This window comes from Rhinoderma darwinii, chromosome 1 (genome assembly GCF_050947455.1).
Source record: "Rhinoderma darwinii isolate aRhiDar2 chromosome 1, aRhiDar2.hap1, whole genome shotgun sequence".
Taxonomy (NCBI): Eukaryota; Metazoa; Chordata; class Amphibia; order Anura; family Rhinodermatidae; genus Rhinoderma; species Rhinoderma darwinii.
Genome location: NC_134687.1, coordinates 17,560,100 through 17,583,847, shown reverse-complemented (window position 1 = coordinate 17,583,847; position 23,748 = coordinate 17,560,100). Strand labels below are relative to the sequence as shown.

Genomic DNA, 23,748 nt, shown 5'->3' with positions numbered 1-23,748 from the left:
AACACTGATGACAGAGGATGTCCTCGGGAGGAGTGTAGCAATACACTGGAAAGTATGGAGCATTTCCTGCTTCATTGCCCCTTTAATGCAGAGGTATATAAAAGTGTGGGTACCTCCATCGTCTGGCCCGGCTTAGCCAACCTCTCCTATGCCGGGTGGGCTTATGGGATGTTCAGAGACCTAGGTGGTAGGGACCGTAACACTTCCTTTTTAGTTAGCATAGTGGTTAGGCACTTTACTTGGAATGCACGGTGTTTAGTATCTACGCAGAGCAAAATCCTCCGGGTTGATGAGGTCGTAGGGAATATGATCGGTGACCTGGTGAAGGTGCGTTCTTTGGAGGTCGATAGACTGGGAGCACCCAAAGCCTCTCGCTTATGGAGGGGCTTTTCATTTAGGGTGCCTTAGGGTATCGGCCTTCAGGAGGGGGGCTCATCCGGCTCGTCTGGGGGGGGGTTCGCCCTCGTTCCGGCACATAAAACGAAGTGATAGGGAGAATAATAGGGAAAGGAGGGTAAGTTTAAGGCTAGATCAAACATAGGGTAAGAGAAGGGACAGCAATAGGGGAAAGCGATAGGATAGGCGATAGGGAAAGTGTCGGCGTGGGTGGGACCTGGCCTTGGGGGGGTCGGGTGGGTCTCTTTTCTCCTTCCTTCTGGTGGTAGGCTGGTTTAGTGCACTTCAGGTTTTTGTTTTTTGATACTTAAAGGCAGTATAAGGGCTTACAGGAACCGAACTTGGTGCTTTCGGGTTGTGGTTTTGTTGTTTTGTTGCTATGAATATGTGAGGGATAGTGAAAGGGGTTTAGATAGGTTGGGTGGGGGAATTGCGGGAAGTGGAGAGGGGTGTGGTTAAAGTTTATTTTCCCGCTCAGGCCCGGACTATGCAGAACATGAGAAGACATGGGGCGAAGGTCTGAGTGGGAGGTTTAGGGTGAGGTGGTGGAGGCCAACGCCAGGACTAAGCGGACATGAGTGGACATGGGGCGGGGTGTTGGCCTGGGGTGGTGATGGGTTAGTTTAGATAGAGTTAGGGTCAGTATATTAATATAAAATAAAAATAAAAAAATAAATATAAAAAAATAAATAAAAATGTTAGGGTGTATATAATGTGTGCGGTGTATGGTGTTTCACCATGTATATAGGTATGTATGCCGGGGGTTTGACACATTTCCCACTGATTGTTTCGAATGAGTACGGAAGGGAGTGAGTGGGGGTGAGTGGATTCTGGTGGGAGGAGGGGGGAATATGATAAAGGTTGAATGTGGATGAGTGCAAATGGATGAGGAAATTGGTCAAGACCAGGGATGGGAAAAAAATGCAGTAATGTATTTTGTGTATATATTGTATGTATTGTTGTGATTTATGTTATGTATTAGTTATGTTGTTATGTTTTTCTATTTTTCTAATAAAACAAAGAGTTTCAGGCTAAGATGAGGCTCCGACAGTAGACAGACACCCGGCGGGGTGCGACACAATAGATGCAGCGGAGGGCACATCACGACTTCAACTCTTGACAACACAGGGGCATGGTAGCACGGGATACAGGGTACAGGCAGCAGGAACGGGTAACACTGGGAACTGGATAACACTTGGAGACAATTTGCAATGACAAACTTTAGGTAACACAACAACGCTCAGGCAAGGATCAAGAGGACAGAGCCCGTTTTATAGTCCTGATGCATTCCGGGCTAATTGCAGTATTCTGCAACTGTGCGCGTACTGGCCCTTTAAGGCTGTGCACACGTGGGCACGTGTGCCCTGCGGGAGACAGTGTCCGGACCAAGAAGTGAGTGCTGGCGTCTCTCAGGAGGGAGATGCCGCCAGGAACTCACTCGTCCATGGCCTCGGCCGTAAGTCAGGACGACAGTCCGCGGCCATAGACGTTACATGGGGTATGTGGCCCCACTAGGCTTCTCCGCCGTAGCCAAGTAGCAGCTGGCCAAACTACAGTCAATGAAAGTCTTTAGGACTAGAGTACATGAATAGGAGGCGTGGCAGACACTTGGTGTGATAGACACTTGGCACAGATGACACTTGGCACAGATGACACCTGGCACAGATGACAGTTGTATGTCCGGGACCAACGGACCGACACGTGCACAGATGGTGAACTCCACTTTGCAACTAGTCTTTGCACTGGAAAGTACACAATTACTGGATACGAGATACAGGAAACAAGATACGGGAACACTAGGTACAGGATACAACTAAGGAACCATTTGCTAAATGAACATGGGTAAACACAACAATGTTCAGGCACAGGAAGGAGGGCAGGATAGATTTAGGTAGGGCAGGGTGCACAGGGATAGGTTAGGGAAGGTTATAGTGGTGTGCACGCTGACTCTTTAAGAGGTCACCAGGGCGCATGCGCGCACACTACGGGAGCGAGCGGCAGGTGTGTGCAGTACATGCCGGCGTCCCCGGGGAGGATGAGGAGAATGCCGGCACATAGATAATAGATGCTGGCGGCAGCCAGGGAAAGCTGGATAGCGGCGATCAGAGGCCGCTAGCATTACATATATACTGTCCTTTAAGGGGTCCCCTGCTCAGAAGCCCCCTCTATAAGTCACAGCAGGGAATTGTTAACAAGCTTTCTCTCTCTGGTGTACTCGGACCATCCATGTACAGCATTACATACACAGCCACTCATATAAGAGTAGCCAACCATTTTTTTCAAATAGCTAATTTTTCCGGAGGTCTTAGGTCGCAGTCATCAATGGTGAACTATGGCGGTTCTCATATTAAAGCATTTATCTGTGAAGAGAAAACCTCTTTAAAGAGGATCTGCCAGCTCTCCTGATTTGTATTCCCATGAAGTAACAATTCTGGAGCATCTGTTCTTAGACCTCCGTTCCTCTGTTAAACCTCCTAGAAATGTTTGAATAAATTGAGTACTGGGTGTCACCACTCCTTCTTATGTGACACTGTCAGAACTGACTAACTGGTAACACCCAGGTGTCAATTTCTACCTAAATTTGAAGAAGGAATAACAGAGGAACGGCACAACGTAGAAATCTGGGAAAGATGCCTCAGAATCATTTTCTTATGGGGAATACAATTATTTACTAAAACAGACGTGTCCGGAGAGGTGACAGGTGCTCTTTAAGGCAAAACAAATTGTCTTTCAATCCAACAATTTCTCATCTGTCACATTGACAGACCAGTTTCTACACCACTTATTGTAATGGTTACAAACCAAAAAGAAAAAACAAACACAATTGGGGTGGGGGGGTTATTTAAAAAAGTATTATTTTTTCAACAACTTTTTGAATAATTGTTTGAAAAAGAAAGAAAGAAAGAAAGAAAGAAAGAAAGAAAGAAAGAAAGAAAGAAAGAAAGAAAGAAAGAAAGAAAAAGGTGCACCCAAAAGTAACTTAAAAAAAAACAAAAATATAGAAAAAGAGTACCACATTACAGCAAGATTATTTACCGTACTGAACCAACTGAACACATATACTTTACATTCTATTATTTGCTGATACTTGTAGGTTCAGTAGTTTTCATTTAACACAGCATTGATGCGCAATGACTTGACACTGGACTAGATAAATTTACCATGATTTATACAGCTGCCAAAGTCACAGCAAAGTCAAGTAATTCTTAGATGGTGTATAAACCCTAAAATAAATTTGTAGCTGTTATAAGGTCTAGCTCAGGTTTTTCCTATCTCCTAGTAGTGGAGCCAGAGGTGTAAGTTGAAGCTCCAGTGCCCCAATGCTAAATCTGATACTGGGCCCCCCAACTGTCACACTATATTTGTAGTACTGGTCTCCCCTGAACCTATTAGGCCCCGATACAGAATCCGAAACGGCTCCCACCTCCCATGTGTTTTTATAATACTGGTGTCTACTTATGTGTCACAAGAGGTTTTGGGCCCATCGGGCACCAGAGCCCAGATGTGGCTGCTACCTCTGCATCCTCTATAACTATGCGTCTGTCACATGAGGCAAAGGGACCTATCGTGTCCTCTCAGGCCACAGGCCCCAAGGTTGACCGCGACCTCAACACCACCATAGTTAGACCCCTGAGTAGATCCACAGGGATTTCCCCCTCTACTGGCACCCCATTTGCAAAGATCTGAGGAGCCTAAGGATCATTCCACCTTTCTCACCAACACAGTATTGGAAGGGGTAGAACCATATGAAATTAACAACTCCAGGCATTCTTGACAAGTGTGGCGGGATTTGGTAGTGGCATGATCCAAAGCAAAGAGGCGATCCATTTTGATTTTTACTTTGGGGATGAACCTGTCTCCTTCAAGCTCTTGTACACATGAATGTAGTCAACAAAAATATCTTATGAATTGGTCATTTGATTCTGACTTAGGGCAGGGGCGTAGCTAGGGGGGGGCAGGCGGGGCATGCCGTGTGCCCCGGGCGCAACTAAGCAGAAGGTGGGGGGGGGCGCCGGGTTGGGCGCACAGGGCCGCACATATCATGTTCCAGGTTGAGCAGTAAACGAGAGGCCACCACACAGACGCTGTAAATATTAGATCAGTGTCCATCACGCAGGACTTGTTTCTCCGTCCTGCATGTCCCTTCTCTGCTCCAACTGTTCTATCATTAGCTGTCAGCAGTCAGAGACAAGCAGGGGGGAGGGGGAGGAAGTCTGCAGAAACAGGACAGGCAGAAAACAGGTCAGGGAAGTTTACGTCATATCGGACCTAAGCAGTGATAACAGCTAGAAGCTAATAACAGAGAATGGTGTGCACTCTTCCTGACCACCTCTAGGGGCAGCACTGTATCTGCAGGCTCTCTACCCCTCCTCCTCATGTCTACTGAACTCCAGGCAACCATCACTGCTGACCTATTAAGAGGCTCCAAGTTCTTGACCAGATTGTCTGCATGTGAAAAGTCCAGCTACCTACAAAAGGTAAGTGTATTCTATCTATCTATCTATCTATCTATCTATCTATCTATCTATCTATCTATCTATCTATCTATCTATCTATCTCATATCTATCTATCTATCTATCTCATATCTATCTATCTATCTATCTATCTATCTATCTATCTATCTATCTATCTATCTATCTATCTATCTATCTATCTATCTCATATCTATCTAGCTATCTATCTCATATCTATCTATCTATCTATCTATCTATCTATCTATCTATCTATCTATCTATCTATCTATCTATCTATCTATCTATCTATCTATCTATCTATCTATCTCATATCTATCTATCTCATATCTATCTATCTCATATCTATCTATCTATCTATCTATCTATCTATCTATCTATCTATCTATCTATCTATCTCATATCTATCTATCTCATATCTATCTATCTCATATCTATCTATCTATCTATCTATCTATCTATCTATCTATCTATCTATCTATCTATCTATCTATCTATCTTATATCTATCTATCCTATATCTATCTATCTTATATCTATCTATCTATCTATCTATCTATCTATCTATCTATCTATCTATCTATCTATCTATCTATCTATCTATCTATCTATCTATCTCATATCTATCTATCTATCTCATATCTATCTATCTATCTATCTATCTATCTATCTATCTATCTATCTATCTATCTATCTATCTATCTATCTATCTATCTATCTATCTATCTATCTATCTATCTATCTCATATCTATCTATCTATCTATCTATCTATCTATCTATCTATCTCATATCTATCTATCTATCTATCTATCTATCTATCTATCTATCTATCTATCTATCTATCTATCTATCTATCTATCTATCTGTCTGTTTATCTATCTATCCTAGTTAGATTTGCAAGTCGTAGTACCCAGAGTAGTCACCAGTTGGTGGTGGGAGCCCTGTAAGATTGTTGGAGCAAATCAAAATCATGGTTGAATTGAAGCCAAGAGTAATCACTGGGAGAGCAGTCCGGATGAGACAAACCAAAGGAGAGGATGTAACAATTAAAGAGCATTTTCACCCAAAATAGACAAAAAATCTGCCCAATTCTAAATCTACCAGACTAGACTCATATATATTTTTGGAGTTAAAGAGGCTCTGTCACCAGATTTTGCAACCCCTATCTGCTATTGCAGCAGATCGGCGCTGCAATGTAGATTACAGTAACGTTTTTATTTAAAAAAAACGAGCATTTTTGGCCAAGTTATGACCATTTTTGTAGTTATGCAAATGAGGCTTGCAAAAGTCCAAGTGGGTGTGTTTAAAAGTACAAGTCCAAGTGGGTGTGTATTATGTGCGTACATCGGGGCGTAAGATCGACTTACCTGCAAACGCTGATGCTGCTGCAGAATCAGCTGTAGCCTCTGGTGCCGATGTGGCCGTCACGATGCAGGACCTGTGAGTGACGTCACAGATCTGCACTGTCACAAGCTGGGCGTTCTGAAGAGAAGAGGATGTTACTTCTCATCAGAGCGCCCAGCTAGTGAAAGTAGTAAAAACGCCCCGATGTACGCACATAATACACGCCCACTTGGACTTTTACTTTTAAACACACCCACTTGGACTTTTGCAAGCCTCATTTGCATAACTACAAAAATGGTCATAACTTGGCCAAAAATGCTCGTTTTTTAAAAATAAAAACGTTACTGTAATCTACATTGCAGCGCCGATCTGCTGCAATAGCAGATAGGGGTAGCAAAATCTGGTGACAGAGCCTCTTTAAATACTTTTTTTGTTGTCACTTTATCTAGAGTATTAAATGGGAAGCGTATCCATGATCTCCCAATCCTAAGTCAAACATAAAATTGGGTATATACAATAGAGGAACGACGGTCCTGCACCTGGTCACAAATTACATTTATTATGTAATAACTGCACCAATGGAGGCAATAAATGTCCATGGTCCCTTTGGTTTATCACCTAAAAAGACACTAAATAAGTAATAGATGAATAAAAATGTAGGTAATTTGGTAAAACATCATTAACCCCTTAACAACAAGTCACGTACTTATACGTGGCAGCCATTAAGGGGAAGTATGGAGCGGGCCCACGGTCTGAGCGCGCTCCATACTCAGCGGGTGACGACTGTGTTATACAGCCGACACCTCACTGCAACGGGCACTTTGATTCCGCCCGTTTAAAACCCTAAATGCCACGGTCAATCGCAATTGACCGCAGCATTTCAATTGTTAGAATCAGGACGGCGCCCCCCTCCAACCTGCCTTGGCTCCCCCACTATGTGATCGGGGGTGACAATGGTTGTTATGGCAGCCTGGGGGCCTAATGAAGGCCCCCCAGGTCTGCCATCTTTGTACTCCTCCTCTGGCAGGGCTTCAAAGGAGATTCTCAGTATCACGATGTACTGCAATGCATTAGTATTGCAGTATATCATGCAAGCGACCCAACGATAGCTGGTTCAAGTCCCCTAGGGGGACTAATAAAATAGGTTAAAGCTTTTAATAATGTTCCAAACCTAAAAAAATATTAAAAGTTAAAAAAAAACTCTTTCCCCATTTTTCCCCTAAAGCAATGTTAAAAAATAAACATTAACATAACTGGTATTGACGCATCCGTAAAAGTCCAAACTATCACAATATAGTATCGTTTAACCCGCTCAGTTAACCCCTTGAGGACAGAGCAATTTTTTTACATTTCCCTCTTTGCATCCCGACGCTCATAACTCTTTTATTTTTTGTACGAAGTAGTTGTATGAGACTTCGTTGTTTGCGGGACGAGTTGTACTTTATGCAGGTACCATTTTTTGGTACAAATACATTATCGTTTAATTTCTATAAATTTTAATTTTGGCGAAAATGCAGAAAAAAAGCAGTTCCGCTGCAGTTTTATTTTTTTATAAAATGTTAGACATTTGTTGTACAGGTTGTTACGGTCGTCGCGATACCAAATATGTCTATATTATTTCATGTTTTGGGACTTATATTTTAAAAAGTTTATTTATTATAAAAAATTTGTGTTTCTGTGAATTTTTTTGTACTTTTTATTTATTTATTTATCATTAATTTGCCCTCAGTATGCCCTAACAACAGAAAATATGTTCAGACAGCCCTGGGGTCCTTCACTGGACCCTGGGCTGTCCGGCCATATGAGTTGTGGGCTTTGATCGCGTCACAGGTATTTTCTGTGATGCGATCAATGTGCAGTCCCCCCTATTTGAACGCCGCGATCAGCTTTCATCGTGGCGTTCAAAGGGTTAACGGCGGAGAGAAGATGTTTCTCTCTTCTTCGCAGTCAGAGCGGGGCCGTGGCTGTGCATTACAGCCGTTGCCCCGCTCTCGATCGCGTGCACAGACGGCTGTCACACAGGACGAGTATGCTCGTCCTCATGCGCGAAGTGCTCGCCGCTCAGGACAAGCATTCTCCTTCTGTGTCGGCAACCAGTTAAAGGCGTAAAAAAAATATATATAAAAACATGCAAATTGCTGTTTTTTGGTCACCTCATTGCTAAAACAAAATGGAATAAAAAATGATCAAAAGGTCGCAAGTACCCCAAAATGGTATAAGTGAAAACTACAGCTCACCCCGCATAAATTTAAGCCCTCACACCACTAAATTGATGGGAAAATAAAAAAGTTATGGCTCTCAGAATGGGGCGACACAAAACATTTTTTTTTTTAGCAAATAGTTTTATTTTTTAAAAGTGGTAAAACATAAAACAACACATATAAATTTTGTATTGCCGTAATCCTATCAACCTGTAGAATAAGGGGAATATGTCATTTTTGGACGCCGTAAAACAAAACCCCCCAAAACATTGCATAATCGCTGTTTTTTGCGCACAAATTATTTTTTATACATTATGCGGTAAAATAAATAGTGCCAAAAAACAAGCCCTCCTATGGCTATGTCGACGAAGAAATAAAAAAGTTAAGGCTTTTGGAATGCGGGGAGGAATAAATAAAAATGAAAAAACTCAAATTGGCCGTGTCATTGAAGGGTTAAATAGCCCCAAACAGAGAAATTCGAGAGACAAAATATAATGTTATTTATTTCCGTTGCTTATATAGCAGCAATATATTCTGTACAGATATTGTCATCACGCACATCAGGCCCTGACCTCATTGGGGTTCACAATCTAAATTTCCTTTCTAAAATACATAAACCAAATTCACAGGAAACAAATTAACCGATCAGTAAGTTTTTATGGTAAATCAATGTTTATTGAGTTTTCGACAATAAGAAAAAAGAAAACATCATGTAATCATATGAGTCGCAGCGATGTCATAGATACAAGAGCGATCAAGAACAGATCACAATATGATGTCAGATGTTCCAATACACATCCTAATAGAAAATAAATGACTGCTGCGACTAAGCATGAATCTATTTACAGAAAAGAGAGGGAGAAAAAAAGGGGGGGGGGGTAAATAAATGATAGAATTTAATTCTCTCTCACTCTATTGAAGTATAATAGCAGAAAAGTAAGTCGAAAGTCATTCGAAAATCAGCGACATCAACTCTGAGGCTAAGAAGAGACCACCATTGATCCTTCATCTAGCCAATCTTGTCCCTCCAGACTCTATAGACATCCCAATGATACCAAAGATTTTGAAAAGCATCAAACGCGTCATGGTCAGTTGCCATCATCTCCTCCGTTCTGTGTATGCGATTTAAGGTTTGTACAAATTCAAGCTTAGGATTGGCCTGATGAAGACGCTGGTCCAGCGTCGAAACGCGTAGCCCTTTGCCCTCTCTCTACAATAAATATGTTTAACTATTTATATCCTACTTGACATTTCTACGAGCAGCACCGTTTGGTCCTTTTTTCCTCTGTGGGTATACAGCTAGGAGGAACAGTGGTAGATTTCCAAAATCTTGGTACGACAGCCTCGCGATGCCCCACAAAAGTGTTACAGCAGACCCTTCTTGGCTTTAGTAGTGACAATAAAGCAATTTCGGGTGAGACTTCTTCATGGCAGGAGCTTATCTGGTTATATAAATGGAGCACCAAGCTCCAAATTTGATGAATCGGCACAAGGCATGAAGGTAGGAACCTACTGCATTACCACAACAGATGTTAGAGGCAGAGGGGAAAATCTATGAAACTGTTCTGGACATCTATACTATCTAGAAAATATTCTAAAATATTCTAAGGTTATGCTCTTGAATCATGGATACCTATCAGTATGTTTTTGAAATGTGTGGAAAGAAACTGGACAAACCTAAAGGAAACCAATAAAATACGGGAAGAACATGTAAACTCCAGGCTGATGTTGCTCTTGGTACGATTCCAAACCAGGGCCCCAAAGCTGCAAGACAACAGTGCTAAACACTGACCCACAGTGCGGCCCATAATATTCAAAAATCAGGTGCCCTCTTAGCTTTCCAGAAGTAAGAGAGATCTTGGGACTACTTACAAGAAATTTATTTCTAATTCATGACAGATTCATGGCACCGGAGATTCACAATTTTTTAAGCCAATGACAAAAACATTTTGTCATTGGCTTGAAAAAGGCCCTGCGTCGCCAAAACGTTGCATATCTTTTTATGGTCAAATATGATTAATAAATGTTACGTTTCTCTGGTACTTTGCTTTGCTCTTTAACTGGACAAAGTGAAAGGTCGCTCCAAGCGAAGCACGGAGTAAGACAAGTGGTGCATGGGGTCTGTACTAAATAACTACTGCCAAAAAGTCTATCAAGTAACTAAGTAGGCAAGATTGCTCAGTGCGAATGCTTACTCTTGTAAAAAGTTGGAAATTAAATATTTTGAATTTTTTTTTTTTTGTGTAGGAATGAGTCTAGAAAATAAGGTAATTTTGGGTTAAAGAAACTGTACTACAGATGTGGACATACAAATGAGGTGGAAAGGTTATGGCTATGCTTAGGGCTACCAGACTAGAAGATCCCGAGGCCCCCTGGCCATCTATAAAGAACATGTGCATGTCTACTTGTAATTGCTTCATCAATAAGATCAAAAAGGTTCCATAAGAAATAGAACCTAATGGCAAGTGATTGGCTTCAAAGTCACCTACAAATGGGCTATTCTTTAGTTGGAGCTTTGGAGCCCAGTTGTACTAACCCCATCCCGACATTTGACATATCTATTTGCCAAAGTCGGGTAGGGGAAGTATGGAACGAGCTCACGGAGTGAACCCGCTCCATACGATGCCGGTATCGGCTGTTTGTTACAGCCAACACTTCAGAGTAACCAGCGGGATCGTGCTCGAGCGCGATCCCACTAGTTTAACTCGTTAAATGCCGTGGTCAATAGCGACCACGGCATTTAAATAGTTAGAAAGAGGGGGCCGACCCCCTCTAACAGCTCATTGCGCACTCCGCAATGCAATCACGGGGTGTCGATGGTTGTTATGGCCACCTGGGGGCCTAATGAAGGCCCCCAGGTCCGCCATTTTTGTGCTCCTATTAAGCGCTGCCTCCGGCAGGGCTTACTAGTTGCCAGTCAGAATCACGATATACTGCAATACATTAGTATTGCAGTATATAGTGCAAGCGATCTAACGATCGCTGGTTGAAGTCCCCTAGGAGGACTAATAAAAAAAGGAAAAATGTGTAAAATAAAGTTTGTTTTTTTATGTAAAAAAAATTAAAATATTAACATTTTCAAAAAAAATAACCTTTTCCCATTTCCCCCCTAGAAAATAGTAAAAAAAAATAAAAGAAACATAATTGGTACCGCCGCATCCGTAAAAGTCTGAACTATTACAATATATTATATTTAACCCGCACGGTGAACGCCGTAAAAAAAAATTGTAAACGCTAGAATCTCTATTTTTTGGAATGATATCATTAAAAACTACAGCTTATCCCGCAAAAAAAATAAGCTCTCCTACCACTTAATTGACGGAAAAATAAAAAAGTTATGGCTCTCAGAATTTGGCGACTTCGGTTTTTACTTGTAAACGTAGCAAAATATAGAAAAAACGATATATATTTGCTATCGCCGTAATCGCATTGACCCAGAGAATAATGTTAACATGTTGTTTTAATTGTGTGAATTCTGTAAAAATGAAGCGCAAAAACAATGGAGGAATCGCTGTTTCTTTCATTTTCTACCCCACATATAATTTTTCTCCCGTTTCCTAGTACATTATATGGCACAATAAATGGTGATGCGAAAAACTACAGCTCGTCCCGCAAAAATCAAGCCTTCATAGGACTATATTGATGGAAGGTGGGGAGGAAAAAACGAAAATGAAAATCTGAAAAATGCGCATTACTATGTCACAGTCGAGGCCGACCAAAGGATCCTTTGGTATTCTAGTGGGCAAGTCTGACCCTATGTTGGTGTGACTGTACAGCAACAAAACCTGACTGTTGAATGGGGGGCTCAACTTGCTCAACCTTCACCCATCATCTAAATCAACTCTCTATTGTGGCAATGTCCTCAAAGCGATAATGTCACTAGGTCTACGTCTGTCAGAATTTGAGATTTATGAGTAACATTTTGAAGAGCAATTTCAAGTGCCCTCAGGTTGTTGCATGGCAGCGTACATAATGAATATCATCTTCATTTCCACAAATATGGCCCCACACGCAGCCGTGTTTGCACTGTGTAGAACATTCCTCCATTTGGAATGACTAGAACAAAAACACTGAAGTCAAAAACAAAAGGAATTATCAGCAGATTGAAATTCACGCTGTACAAATTAACTCCATGAATTACCTGCTAAAACTTTTTTGAAAAAGTTACCAAATCCAGTCTTAGATCACAATGTGTCCCCCTGCTGGGAGCCCCAGAAATCAACTGTTAAGAGTAGGGAAACAAGTCAGTATGTTTTTGATTTCCCTGCAGCGCCACCCCAGGGAAAATTAGGTATTACTGTAATGTCCATGGCTGCGGGCTGTCAGCTCCAACCTCCCCATGACAGCCTCAGCCACGAGTCGGCAAGCGCTGGCCCCAGCCTCCTCATCAGGAGACGCCAGCGCCCGCGTCCACTCACTTCTGCCGGATCCCTTTAAGAGCGGGCACGAGCGTGTGCACCGGACCTCATGGATGAACTTTGACCCGTTAGTACCCCGGACTATAAGAGGGGTCCAGCCCCCTAGTTCTATGCCTGAGCGTTGTTGTGTTCCCTATAGTTTGTCTATGTGATGGCCTCCTAGTGTGTTTCCTGTTCCAGTCCCTGTCCCTGTACCTATACCTGTTTCTAGTTCCTGTTCCCAGCAATCCATACTGTAAAGGATCTGCCAGGCACTACGTCTGTGGAGACTCCCAGGGTTAATCAGTCGACACCTGAGGCCAGACCTCTTAGACTGACACCGGCCCCCACCAATCAGGGTGGCAGGCTCAGGAGTGGGAGAGCCTATCGCGGCCTGGTCAGTCAGAGTTAGCTCCGCCCCCTGTCCATTTATACCTGCAGTTTTCTCTTCCTCATTGCTTGTTATTCTTTTGGATTCCTGGCCCCACTGCTGCTTGCTCCAGCCTGCTTCTGCCGTGCTTCTGCCTTGCTGCAGTTCTCCTTGACTTGACTTGCTTTGCTTTGCTTTGCCCCTGGCTTGCTTCTGTCTCCGTGCCCGCTCGGGTTACTCACTTCGTCCTGGTCCTGACTGTTCGTTCGCCGCTCCGTTTCCTCGTGGCGTTCCGTGGCTACTGCCCCTTCCCTTGCGTGTTCCCTGTTTGTTTTCCTGTGCACTTAGACAGCGTAGGGACCGCCGCCCAGTTGTACCTCGTCGCCTAGGGCGGGTCGTTGCAAGTAGGCAGGGACAGGGCGGTGGGTAGATTAGGGCTCACTTTCCCTTCACCTCCTTCCTGCCACCACAGAATAACAAGCCCTTACCTAGTCTACCATTTCTCCTACGCTGTCGCTATCATGGACCCCCTTGAGACCCTGACCCAGCAGATGCAGGGCCTCTCCCTACAGGTCCAGGCCCTGGCCCAAAGGGTTGGGCGCACCACCTCACCTCTAGAACCCGACCTCAAGTTACCTGACCGGTTTTCAGGGGACCGTAAGACGTTTCTCTCCTTCCGGGAGAGTTGCAGACTATATTTCCGCCTTAAGCCCCACTCCTCAGGTTCCGAGAACCAGCGGGTGGGTATCATCATATCCCGACTCCAGGAAGGGCCCCAAGAGTGGGCCTTCTCCTTGGCTCCTGACGCCCCTGAACTTTCCTCTGTTGATCGTTTTTTCTCTGCCCTCGGACTCATTTACGACGAGACTGACAGGACTGCTTTAGCCGAGAGTCAGTTGGTGACCTTACGTCAGGGTAGGAGACCGGTTGAGGAATACTGTTCTGATTTTAGGAAGTGGTGCGTAGCCTCTCAGTGGAACGATCCGGCCCTAAGGTGCCAGTTTAGGTTAGGATTATCTGACGCCCTGAAGGATCTGCTGGTTAGCTACCCCTCGTCTGACTCTCTTGACCAGGTTATGGCCCTAGCAGTACGACTTGACCGACGTCTCAGGGAACGTCAGCTAGAACGCTTCAGTGTGCTCCCCTCTGACTTTTCTGCGATCCCCCCCGAGGTCCCGCCTCCTCGCCCCTCCACGGAGGACTCGGAGGTACCTATGCAACTCGGGGCCTCCATGTCCCCTCGACAACGTAGGGAGTTTCGCAGAATGAACGGTCTCTGCTTCTACTGTGGGGACGACAAGCATCTACTGAACACCTGTCCCAGGCACAAGAATAAGAAGCCGGAAAACTTCCGCGCCTAAGTGATCATCGGGGAGGTCACTTGGGCGCACAGGTATTTCCCGTTAATGTGAAACGCAATAAAATTTTGCTTCCCTTTCAGGTCTCGTTTGCTGGCCGGTCTGCCACGGGCAGTGCTTTCGTGGATTCTGGCTCATCTGCTAATATCATGTCTGTGGAATTTGCTATGTCTCTAAAGATGCCTTGTATTGATTTACCTTATCCTATCCCTGTAGTAGGAATCGACTCTACTCCCCTTGCTAATGGTTATTTTACTCAGCATACTCCTGTTTTTGAACTCCTGGTTGGCTCCATGCATTTGGAGCAGTGCTCTGTACTGGTAATGCAGGGATTATCGTCTGATCTGGTTTTAGGCCTTCCCTGGTTGCAGTTGCATAATCCCACGTTTGATTGGAATACTGGGGATCTCACCAAATGGGGTAATGAATGTCTTATGTCATGTCTTTCTGTTAACTCTATTTCTCCCCGGGAGGAGGTAAACACGCTTCCTGAGTTCGTTCAGGACTTCGCCGATGTGTTTTCTAAGGAGGCCTCCGAGGTGTTGCCCCCCCATAGAGATTACGATTGCGCTATCGATTTGGTGCCTGGTGCCAAGCTTCCTAAAGGTAGGATATTTAATCTTTCATGTCCTGAACGTGAAGCCATGAGGGTGTATATCCAGGAATGCCTGGCCAAGGGTTTCATTCGCCCCTCGACTTCTCCTGTAGGTGCTGGCTTCTTCTTCGTGGGGAAGAAGGATGGTGGTCTTAGGCCGTGCATTGATTATCGTAACCTGAATAAGGTCACTGTAAGGAACCAGTACCCACTTCCTTTGATTCCGGATCTTTTTAATCAGGTTCAGGGAGCCCAATGGTTTTCTAAGTTCGATCTACGGGGGGCATATAACCTTATCCGCATCAAAGAGGGGGATGAGTGGAAAACTGCGTTCAACACACCCGAGGGTCATTTCGAATACCTGGTCATGCCCTTTGGGTTGTGTAACGCCCCTGCTGTCTTCCAGAATTTTATTAATGAAATCCTGAGAGAGTACCTGGGTAATTTTCTTGTTGTGTACCTTGATGACATACTGGTGTTTTCCAAGCACTGGTCCTCTCACGTGGAGCATGTCAGGAAGGTGCTCCAGGTCCTTCGGGAGAATAATCTGTTTGCTAAGACTGAAAAATGTGTCTTTGGGGTACAGGAGATACCATTTTTAGGGCAAATCCTCACTCCTCATGAATTCCGCATGGACCCTGCCAAGGTTCAAGCTGTGGCGGAATGGGTCCAACCTGCCTCCCTTAAGGCGTTACAGTGTTTTTTAGGGTTCGCCAACTATTACAGGAGATTTATTGCCAACTTCTCGGTCGTCGCTAAGCCTCTTACGGACCTTACCCGCAAGGGTGCTGATGTCCTCCATTGGCCCCCTGAGGCCGTCCAGGCCTTTGAGACTCTCAAGAAGTGCTTTATCTCGGCCCCCGTGCTGATTCAGCCCAACCAAGAGGAGCCATTTATTGTGGAGGTTGACGCTTCCGAGGTGGGAGTGGGGGCCGTCTTGTCCCAGGGTACCAGCTCCCTCACCCATCTCCGCCCCTGTGCTTACTTCTCTAGGAAGTTTTCGCCCACGGAGAGTAACTATGATATTGGCAACCGCGAACTTCTAGCCATTAAATGGGCTTTTGAGGAGTGGCGGCACTTCCTGGAGGGGGCCAGACACCAGGTAACGGTCCTTACGGATCACAAGAATCTGGTTTTCCTAGAATCGGCCCGGAGGCTTAATCCTAGACAAGCTCGGTGGGCACTATTCTTTACCAGATTTAATTTCTTGGTTACCTATAGGGCTGGGTCCAAGAATATTAAGGCTGATGCTCTGTCACGTAGTTTCATGGCCAATCCTCCTTCCGAGAAGGATCCCGCTTGTATTTTACCCCCTGGTATAATCGTCTCTGCCACGGATTCTGATTTAGCTTCTGATATCGCGGCTGATCAGGGTGCAGCTCCCGGGAACGTCCCTGGGGACAAACTGTTTGTTCCCCTGCAATACCGGCTGAGGGTACTCAGGGAAAACCATGACTCCGCTCTATCTGGTCATCCTGGCATCTTGGGCACCAAACACCTCATTACCAGAAACTATTGGTGGCCTGGGTTGCCTAAAGATGTTAGGGCTTACGTCGCCGCTTGTGAGGTTTGCGCTAGGTCCAAAACCCCTAGGTCCCGACCTGCGGGCCTACTACGTCCCTTGCCCATTCCCCAGAGACCTTGGACCCATATCTCCATGGATTTTATCACCGATTTGCCTCCATCTCAGGGCAAGTCGGTGGTGTGGGTGGTAGTCGACCGCTTCAGCAAGATGTGCCACTTTGTGCCCCTTAAGAAGCTACCTAACGCCAAGACGTTAGCTTCTTTGTTTGTGAAACACATCCTGCGTCTCCATGGGGCCCCAGTCAATATCGTTTCGGACAGAGGGGTACAATTTGTTTCCTTATTTTGGAGAGCCTTTTGTAAAAAGTTGGAGATTGATCTGTCCTTCTCCTCCGCCTTCCATCCCGAAACTAACGGCCAAACGGAAAGGACCAACCAATCCCTGGAACAATATTTAAGGTGTTTCATCTCTGACTGTCAATTCGATTGGGTCTCATTCCTTCCCCTTGCTGAATTTTCCCTGAATAACCGGGTCAGTAACTCGTCAGGGGTCTCCCCGTTTTTCTGTAATTTCGGGTTTAACCCAAGGTTCTCCTCCGTCTCCCCTGGTTGTTCCAATAATCCTGAGGCAGAGGAGGTTCATCGGGAACTGTGCACTGTCTGGGCCCAGGTTCAGAAGAACCTAGAGGCGTCCCAGAGCGCACAAAAGATTCAGGCGGATAGTAGACGTTCTGCTAACCCCCGGTTTGTCGTCGGGGATTTGGTCTGGTTGTCGTCCAGGAACTTGCGCCTTAAGGTCCCGTCCAGGAAGTTTGCTCCCCGATTTATTGGGCCTTATAAGGTCATTGAAGTCCTCAACCCTGTATCCTTCCGTCTGGAGCTGCCCCCATCCTTCCGCATACACGACGTCTTTCATGCTTCCCTCCTTAAACGCTGCTCCCCGTCCTGGTCCCCCTCTAGGAAACCTCCTGTTCCCGTTCTCACCCCTGAGGGGGTGGAATTCGAGGTGGCCAAGATTGTGGACAGTAGGATGATCCAGGGCTCCCTCCAGTACCTGGTCCATTGGAGAGGATACGGGCCGGAGGAGAGGACTTGGGTACCTGCTCGAGATGTTCACGCTGGGGTATTGGTCAGGAGGTTCCACCTTCTCTTCCCCACTAAACCGGGTCCTCTTAGTAAGGGTCCGGTGGCCCCTCATAAAAGGGGGAGTACTGTAAAGGATCTGCCAGGCACTACGTCTGTGGAGACTCCCAGGGTTAATCAGTCGACACCTGAGGCCAGACCTCTTAGACTGACACCGGCCCCCACCAATCAGGGTGGCAGGCTCAGGAGTGGGAGAGCCTATCGCGGCCTGGTCAGTCAGAGTTAGCTCCGCCCCCTGTCCATTTATACCTGCAGTTTTCTCTTCCTCATTGCTTGTTATTCTTTTGGATTCCTGGCCCCACTGCTGCTTGCTCCAGCCTGCTTCTGCCGTGCTTCTGCCTTGCTGCAGTTCTCCTTGACTTGACTTGCTTTGCTTTGCTTTGCCCCTGGCTTGCTTCTGTCTCCGTGCCCGCTCGGGTTACTCACTTCGTCCTGGTCCTGACTGTTCGTTCGCCGCTCCGTTTCCTCGTGGCGTTCCGTGGCTACTGCCCCTTCCCTTGCGTGTTCCCTGTTTGTTTTCCTGTGCACTTAGACAGCGTAGGGACCGCCGCCCAGTTGTACCTCGTCGCCTAGGGCGGGTCGTTGCAAGTAGGCAGGGACAGGGCGGTGGGTAGATTAGGGCTCACTTTCCCTTCACCTCCTTCCTGCCACCACACATACCTTCCTGGTCTAGCACTGAGCTGTGCCAAAGTCGTGCCGCGCTGCTTCACGTCTGACCTGCTTCACCTTGCCTGACGTCCGCCTGCTACCTAGTCCCAGCCGAGCCTGCCCTGCTGCTGTCTGAGCTGCCACAGGTACCTGTAGAACTATAGACATTCACCTGCTCCCTGTTGGCCAGCTGCCTTACCACCAAGGCGGTACAGCCCAGTGGGTCCAAGGACCCTTCGTGATAATTACACAGTGCTTATTCAGATCAATAAATCGTCTGTGTAAAACAGGACAGGACAGGTCCTCCAGAGCGAAAGATGCTCTTTGTAACCGCTCTCCATTCTTGCCAAGAAATGAGAATCCTGAACAGAAGACTTCTCTTTAGTAACTAAGTATTCCCTAATAGCGTATATGAAAATTGTTTTTTTTTAAATGGACAACCCATTTAAGTTAAATACAGACGTGTTATAGAGAAATCAATGGCTTTTACAAAGTAGTGATGTGTCAGATGTTCTATGTTATAGAAATATGGAAATCTCCGACTACCAAAAAAAAAGTTCATTCGAGAATAAGTTTCACTCCCAGCTCATAGACTGGTGTTACCGTATATCCATTGTAACCCTTGTAAGTACTGACGCAGATAGGACAACCAGCTCTACAAAAGACATTTCATGTCCCCTACACATATGCGGGGTACTAGAAAAAGGTCATACAATAATATAAAAAAAAAAACAGTCTTCGTCTGTGCCGATTTCCATCTGATGGAAATTGACTGAAGGTCTCACAAGGCAGAGACACCTTTTGGTCAACTGGCAACTTAAGCAATTATCATAAAGCAAAAAGATAATACATCTGAGTCAAAATTAAAAAACACTATTGTACAACTTTGGAAATGAAACCACTCCGCTGCGTTGTGAGAGTAACAACCTCTTAGACAGTCATTATAATTCTACATTTCTACTATAAAGTGCACAATAGAGATTCTGTATGTTTGGATCTTTTATAAAGAAAATTCCACTCTTTTTAAAAAAAAATACTGCACGCGGAAACCTAAATATTCCGGCAACAACATGCTGATAAATTCTATTACACAAATCAAAAGGAATAACCAAAATACTGTAGACTTTAGTCCACTACCCAACTACCCAATTTAATATTTTTAGTAGCCCAGCAAAAAACAACCCAAAGATGTAGGCACCGGTAGCCAACTCTAGGCACTCTGGCTACCTGGCTCCTTATAGAATTTTTCCATTACTTCATTACCATGTTACATACAATGACAGCAACCTGTGGCTCTCCAGCATATGCCTGATGGGAGTTGTAGTTGCCCAACAGCTGGAGAGCCACAGGCTGCAGGTCAATGTCTAACAAGTTACTCTAGACACGTGAAACATGTTATACGTTTCATCACCAAAGATATATACAAGAAGCTGAAAGTATTGATAGAAATAAAAATGTCATAGTAAATACACACGTGATATTGTATTCAGACCATTTAGAACCGTATACGTTGATTAAAAAAAATGTCATTAAGCTGTATACAATATAGGGAAAGTATGGCTGTACACACGTTTATAGCTGTGTAAAAAAAAGCCAATAAATAAATAAAACATATATATATAACGATATATGTATATTGTGGAATATTTTATATTATTTATATAAATAGAAAATATAAATGAATAAAAAGAACAAATGAAAAAAACAAACGCATTTCGCAGCGGAATTCCTCATATCGCATCATCAAGACCGTTCATAGTTAACTTGTATTTTTTCAAACGTAATAACTCTGCAACTATGTAACATTAATCCATAAATACATAAGATACATAGCGCAATACCAAAAGCCAACATCCATATCAACAGAAGCAGGCGATGACATTGACATCAGCAATAACATTATGCTCCCTTTATAGAGTATTCCCAATAGTGACCCACAACAGACATGGCCAGGAAGGTAATTAGACAGAGCAATGATTAACAATGAGCTGAATAGAGTGGTGAGCCAGCCCTGTGTATCACCATTAAGTTTACCCCAGCAATTCCTATAACAGCGACATGAATGGGTTAATATTACACAGGAGTTTAATTGATACACCAATATAATAATATAATATACTACTACTACTAATAATAATAATAATAAAAAAGTACTATTAATAATAATACAAATAATAATAATACTACAATAATAAAAATATAATATTGCTATTAATAATAATACAAATCATAATAAAAATAATAATAATATAATAATAATAATAATAATAATAGTACTCCTAATAATAATAACAATAATAATGACAATAATAATAATAACAACAAAAATACAAATATAATAATAATACAAATGATAATAATAATAATAATAATAATAATAATAATAATACAAATAATAATACTACAATAATAATAATATAATATTACTATTAATAATAATAATACAAATGATAATAAAAATAATAATATAATAATAATAATAAAAATAATAATAATAGTACTCCTCCTAATAATAATAACAACAATAATAATGACAATAATAATAATAACAACAAAAATACAAATATAATAATAATACAAATGATAATAATAATAATAATACAAATGATAATAATAATAAAAGTCCTAATAATAATAATAATAATAATAATATAAATACTAACTAATATACTATAAAAATACAAAAATATATCATATTAAAAAGTTAAAATATTAAATAGAATAAAATAATGTTGAATATATTCCAATATATTTGCCTGTGATATACGTCTATCTGTATAAGGAACAATATCATTATTTAAAGACTAGAGAAAGTACTTGGCATCCTTGCTCTCAGTAAACTCCAGCCATAGCCTGGACCACTAGACTTGACATAAGGAGTCACTGTATACAGCACATAGTAAAACTCTTGGAAGTGCCGAGGCAGCACTACACAATGAAGAATATAAAAGTGTCAATTAGACAAAAAGGAAAAAAAACAAATAAAAATAAAAAGCAATATTGGGAATTCCTGCCTAATTATCCATAAATCAGAACCCGTGAGGGGATACGGAGTTTTAAACCCCATCTATCATTTTTCATACAATTCCATTGAGTGCATTTATGTTCAACAGGACAGGAGAGTGTATAAGAAAGGAAAATGAATAATAAAAAGTAAAAAAAAATTATAATTCAAAAAGTTGCATGTAGATTATCGCAAAATCAAAATCCTTTTGTTCCTTGGTGACCCTACAATCCCCAGAATGCATGAAAAGCCTTAAAAAATGATATATATCAGAGGCCTGATTTAATACAACCGTGCACAAATCAAAATACAAACCCCCCGCCGTTTACATTTTTAATGCCAGCTGGCCAATATAAGGTAGGGCATGCAAGAGGGTTAAGAAAGGGGGTTAGTCGAAGAGGCAAACGGGAAAGGGACCTGCAGATGTCTGCTATTATATTACTCCCATCACAAAGGAGGAACACGAGGGAATAAAGAAAGGAAAAGCGCTCTTCTCTGCTCATCAGCAGCCGAATAACCCCCCTTCTTCCCCAACCTCCCTCCACATCAGATCAGCATCCTTCCAACATGCCTGCCTGCAATGAAATCACACCAGGCAGGCTTACCAGAGGACCATTGTTGGGTATAGTACTGTGCTGATGGAGACCGGCTGATGCTTGCAACTACAACCAAAAAATGTGATTTCAAAAAATTTCAAAAATAAAAAAAATTGCAAATTCTAAATTCCATTTCATCCACTATGTGCCCTGGTACCCAGACATCTGACATTTGCATTGAGAGTAGGATGGATGCATGCACACAACTACTCACCTCGTTGGTGCTTGCACTTGCTTCCTCCTTGGTATATTATAAGAATATAATTCCACGGGGTGTAGAGGGCAGGGTTATTATGGCAGGCGGTTTGTATTGTATATATTGTATTGTCTGGTTGGGTGAGTGTATACAGCAGCAGTAGGGCTCTGCTCTCCTCTCCACTGACAGCTCCAATGTGTTGTATGTGAGAGCTCTGGTCTCTAGGAACCAGCATCAGCTGAGCTCAGCTCCACCACTCCCCTCTATGCTCAATAGCGACGCTTTTTTTCTTCTTCTTTTTTTAATCAGCTTTATTGAAACGCAGACACCATCTGTGACATGAGATGTTACTAAACCTTCATGAATAGAAACTGAGCGCTGTGGTCAATGGTGGAAGGGGGAAAAAATATGAATGATAATTTAAAAAAAAGAATCATAAAAAAAAAAAAGAATCATAAAAAAAAATAATTATTAGGGCATTAGCAGTGGTGGATTGTTACGTAATATAATTTTCTGGTATTGTTTAGTTAATTTTAACTAATTTTCTACTCTGATGGTTGGTTACGTACATATATTGTGTGTGTGTGTGTGTGTGTGTGTGTGTGTTTGTGACTGTTTTATGTTTTTATATATATATATATATATATGTGTGTGTGTGTGTGTGTGTGTGTGTCACTTCACTGTTACTTTTTTGCATCCTGAATCCCCCAGGAGTATAATGTGTGTTCTGTAAGGATGACAACTGTATACAAAAGAATCAAACATTGTGTTCTGCCTGCACTGCGGGTTGTGTTATGCCACAGTCCTGTGCTGGGAGATTATAAGGTCAGGTTTACACAGTTAATTGTTGTGAATGTTTTTTGTCGTTAGTCATTAGTGGGTTTGGATCTGAAAAAAAGAGAAGTATATACTTTATTTTATACTTCATTCTGTAGGATATACTCCTGTGTTTGGCTACAAAACCTTTGATATTACAACATCTATTAGGTCCCATATATGTTGGATTAAAGGAATTTTACTTCTATCTATCTATCTATCTATCTATCTATCTATCTATCTATCTATCTATCTATCTACCTATCTATCTATCTATCTATCTATCTATCTATCTATCTATCTATCTATCTCATATCTATCTATCTATCTATCTATCTATCTATCTATCTATCTATCTATCTATCTATCTATCTATCTATCTATCTATCTATCTATCTATCTATCTATCTATCTATCTATCTATCTATCTATCTCATATCTATCTATCTCATATCTATCTATCTATCTATCTATCTATCTATCTATCTATCTATCTATCTATCTATCTATCTATCTATCTATCTATCTATCTATCTCATATCTATCTATCTCATATCTATCTATCTATCTATCTATCTATCTATCTATCTATCTATCTATCTATCATCTATCTATCTATCATCTATCTATCATCTATCTATCATCTATCTATCTATCTATCATCTATCTATCATCTATCTATCTATC

The 23,748-nt window shown here is 42.7% G+C and overlaps 1 protein-coding gene across 5 annotated transcripts in view; it reads right to left on the bottom strand.

The window, feature by feature from the left end:
* The window catches only part of CTNNA2 (catenin alpha 2), a 1,837,255-nt gene extending 1,814,758 nt beyond the window's left edge, over positions 1–22,497 (bottom strand). For 2 of the 5 annotated variants that reach the window (XM_075855957.1, XM_075855967.1), the window contains exon 1: positions 22,264–22,495. The gene's annotated coding sequence lies outside the window, so the exon portion shown is untranslated. Of the gene's footprint in view, positions 1–22,263 lie in introns of all 5 variants that reach the window. The other 3 variants (XM_075855939.1, XM_075855948.1, XM_075855983.1) reach the window with 2 other exon arrangements.
* Positions 22,498–23,748: the final 1,251 nt, after the last annotated feature.